Raw genomic sequence first — 4,620 nt, forward strand, 5'->3', positions numbered from 1 at the left:
GAGGTGGTATCTCATTGTGGTTTTTATTTGCATTTCCCTAATGCTAAATGAGGTTGAACATTTTTTCATATGCCTGTTGGCCATCTGTATGTCCTCTTTGGAGAAATATCTCTTCATATCCCCTGCCCATTTTTTAATTGCAAAACCCACCAATTTAAATGTTAATCTCATTCTAAAAAGCACCTTCAGAGAGACATCCAGAATGTTTGACAAAATATCTGGGCATTGGGACCAAGCCAAATTGACACATAAAATTAACCATCACACTAACCTTTCACATACTTAAGAATGATTCAAATCTCCCTAATAACAATAACTACTTAATAAACCAGTTATGATATCTCTCAAGTAGGTCAGTTGAATATTCATTTGCAATTTGAGTTCATTTAGCAGTTATTAGGATTTATGTTTAACAGCCAGAGCCAGCTCAGAGGGAGGAGGATAACTTAATTACCTTCTCATTTTAAGTAATATTCATATTTCTTCCTTCCTCTATAGCTTCTTTTGATTTTTTGCTATAATTTATAGCATTATAATTAGGAGTTCTGACGATATAATTGAGCAAAGTGTGTGTTTATGGATAAGTGGGTTATTAATAGACCAGGAACACTGGGTCCTGTCTGTTTCCTTCACATGACTTTGAAAGGTACAGATGCTGAGCTTTTAACACATGAATGACAAGCAGCTGCTTTAACACAGTCACTGTTACCCAGAACTGAAAGGGCCAGTCAGCTGAGCAAAGCATTTGAAAATAAGGACAAAGACGATCTGAATTTCCTCATTGAGAACAGTTTTCCGTCTGGCTTGGCACTTTACTTTCTTGAGGTATACTTCTCAGGTGACAGCTGTGAAGAGAAATGCTAATGATCATGTGAGGGCAGTGAAGTTGATGCCTTTTGCCTCTTGAGGGAAATGAAACAGATGCCTACGTCTTCTCATACTTCAGTTTTATGATCTCATTGAAGCTATTGCCCAGTATTAAATCTGGAGGATGCTCTAGTGGGTCTTACTGTCCTCTGACACCCAGGGTGACAGAGCAGTGTCAATGCTATAGAGTGGAGGTTATGACAGATGAGAAACAGGGATTATTTTTATAACTCACAAAAATTACAGCTCTACTTTGTTTAGATTTACACCTTAACTTTGTGATCTTGGTTGAACCAAGTAAACATGTTTTTGTTTCTCTTTCTAAAAAGCAACATATTGCTGCCCACTCCTAAATATATTGAAAGGCAGGAAGAAAAAGAAGGTTGAGGCTCAGGTGGCTTATGATGGCATAGCCCAGATGAAGTTCATGGGCTTCGTGTTGTATCAGTCAGAGTTCAACCATAGAAGCAGAGCTAGTATGAGATTATTTCTCTATCTCTATCTATAAAAAAAAAGAGAGGTGTTGCTAGGAATTGGCTTATGTAATTGTGGGGTCTGGCTACAAAAGTCCACAATCTATAGGGCAGGCCACCAGGAAGGGCAGGCTCTAGAACTCTTGAGGATGAGCCAAAGCTGATCTTCACAGGCGAAATTTCTTCTTCACGAAGTCTCAGCTCTGCTATCCAGGCCTTTCAACCGATTGGATCAGTCTTACTCAGTTTATCTAGGATAATCACCCTGATTTAAAGTCAGTTCATTATGGATTTGAATCACATCTATAAAATACCTCACAGCAATATCTTAGATTAGTGTTTGATTGAATAACTGGGGACTGTAGCCTAGGCAAGTTGACACTTCAAAAAAACATCAGTGTGCAAAAAGCCTGACCCTTTTTACTGTCTGAAGTTCATGCTTTGCTGCCCCTTCCTTTGTAAAATGAGAAAATTATGGTGTTTACCTCATTGGATTTTTGAATGGATGAGATAGGTTTAAACGATCTAGTACATGTATGCAACTCATAATAGAATCTAGCACAAACATGCACTCAATAAATATTTGGCATTGTTATTATTTATTAAATAGTTTATACTTTTCCAAACATCGACTCTTTAAGCATGAGTTTTGGTTTTGTTTTTTTTTTAAGATGAGAAACTGAAGTAGAGAGAATTTAAATGATTTGTAACAATTATGTTTATTCTAGGTAATGCAACCAGGGCTAGAAACCTTGTTTGTTCTATTCTGGTGCTTTTTATGGCTGAGCCAGCTGTGACACCATCAGTGTTTCTGTCATTATCAACAGAGGTTTTTTCATAACTTTAAATCATTTATACATAAAACAAAACAAACCATTGTTAGTTACCTGTATTAGGTTTTGCTGGAGTCACCCTATCTTTTTAGATTTAAATGCAATTTGATTCAAACACCCATCAATATGGTGGAGAGCTTGGTGTCCCTCCCAATATCATGGTGGTTCTCCTTAGGCAGCCATTTCTTATTGGCATTTCTGGCTGTGACTTCCCCCTTCCTGTTTCCCTTTCTGCATCCAGGTTTGAAATGCAGCCCCCTTTCCCTGAAGCCTACCAAAGCATTTCTGAGTGCAGCTGACTGTTGAATAGTAATGAAGTGGCTGCATACACCGCCACATTTTCCTTGTATCCCACTTCCCACAGACAGGAACCTGGCATTCTTCTGTCAGACTCTCCCCTTTCACATGGGGCTTTGACTTTCCCTCTCCTAGCCCAGCTTGCTGCTAGTCCACACCCCCAAACTCCAGTTAACATTTTTGTAGGGTTGTGACCCTGTCTTTGAGTGAGGTGAGAGTTGGGTCCTAGCAGTGTGCTCACCCGCTTCCCATCCAAATACACCCCAAATTGCCTAATGCTGTATTTTCTAAGGAAAGAACAGTTTTATTTCTCAAGGAACTTAAAAAAAAATCTCCTATTCTAATTATAAAGAAACCAAGAGATTAGTTTTCACACAATCCCTGTGTTAAGGTATGAACGTTTCCACTATGCCTTCCAAAAGAAAACAAAGCAAAATGAAAACAAACAACTCACAAAGATTGATGGATAAAAAATAGCGAACGGCTATGGGCTTATTTTACTCCATGCTTCAACCCTTCACTGACCTTTGGAAGATGAATTTCTTCTGTGCTGTGTAACTGCTGTTCTGTGGAATCATCATTAATTATCAGGACCCACAAACAAAACCCACCATGATAGATTATCTGCAGGCCACAGCATAATTACTGACTGTAATCATAGATGGCTCTGGCATCAAGGTGCCAGATATCAGGACAGTGTTTTTTGTGTATATTCCAAGAAAATATCATAAAGCTTGAAGAAGAGAAAAGAGAAAGACTATTAGTACTAGTGAAGCTCAGCAGCCTGTCAGCCTGTGTTTTTGACTAATGGTTAATAAATTCATACTAAAATCAGCAACAGTCACAACCTTTTTTTCTCCTCCCTCTTCTCCTTTTCTTCTTCCTTCTTTCTCTATTCTTTAATCAAAGGAGGTTATTCCATTTTTTTTCATATAACAAACCTTGAAGCTAAATTCTTTACCCTGTGTTCATAACAGCAGAAAAAAAGAATGTTCTTTTCATTTAATGCAATAATATTGTAGTATGGGTATTTCTGTTCTTACAAGCAATTCACAGCCAGCAAATACATTTTCTTTTCTCGCTACAGAGCACCAAGCACACCTGCTCAAGTTTTCAAAAGGCAAACCATCTGCATGTCTCACATACATGTTATTTGTTTTAATAGAATTAAACTAAAACTTTAAGGAATGCTTAGGTTCCCAGGGTTGATTTTAAGAGATCTCTTGTTTAAAAATACTAGTAGTTCATTGATCACTTTAGTGGCCCATCTGTACTTAGTAGCTTAATAAAGTAGTAAGATATTTGTCTACCTTTTAGAGACAGAATGCCCTTTCACTGAATACCAGGATGCAGAATTATGCTTTGGAAACATATAGGAGACGGATGTCCATGAATGTCATTTGATCTCCGGATAGCTCATTCACTTCACTAGCATTGCTGGTGTGGATACTGTTCACTCAGCTTCCGTGAACAGATTCAATGAAATTCCATGGTGTAGTTTTAATGGTGTGTGGCCTGTCATGTATATTTTTGACTAATGGATAACACATTTACAGTAATATCAGCAATGATTACAAACTTTCTTTTTTCTCTTTCTCTTCTTCCTCCTTCTTTTCCTCTTTTTAAATAAAGTAATTTAAATAGTTTCACATCTAACAAAATTTGGAAGCAAATTCTCTACCTGACACAAGAAAAATGTAGATGATGATACACTCATATTATTATAAAAGTGTTACTGTAGGAATGAAGTGTTCAGAAAATGTGTTTTGAAACAGGATTTTCAAGTTATGTTTTGGGGATCAAATTTATTTCCAAGGAAATATCACTCTAAAATTATAATGCAGATTTGACATACATATTTGGGATACTATTCTTGATGCCACCTCTCTTTATAGAGAGGAGATAAAACATATGTTTTATGTTTTTTTATGGGGCAGATGACACTAGTTTTGTTTTTTTATATTAATTAAAATAATTTGAGACAGTTGTAGATTCACATGAAGGTGACACTAGATTTTTGGTGTTAGCTCTGCCCTTCATGTGTCATCTTGAGCAGCTACCTACTCTAAGTCTCTTCTTAAAATCAGGATAATAAATATGCTTAATCAAAGGATGGGTGTAAGGATTAAGCAGAACATAAAGTACTTATT

The 4,620-nt window shown here is 36.8% G+C and overlaps 1 protein-coding gene across 4 annotated transcripts in view; it reads right to left on the reverse strand.

Annotated features, from left to right (window-relative positions):
• The window catches only part of GALNTL6 (polypeptide N-acetylgalactosaminyltransferase like 6), a 1,038,752-nt gene that overhangs the window by 373,738 nt on the left and 660,394 nt on the right, over positions 1-4,620 (reverse strand). The window lies entirely within an intron of this gene.

This window comes from Hipposideros armiger, unplaced genomic scaffold, assembly GCF_001890085.2.
Source record: "Hipposideros armiger isolate ML-2016 unplaced genomic scaffold, ASM189008v1 scaffold_27, whole genome shotgun sequence".
Taxonomy (NCBI): Eukaryota; Metazoa; Chordata; class Mammalia; order Chiroptera; family Hipposideridae; genus Hipposideros; species Hipposideros armiger.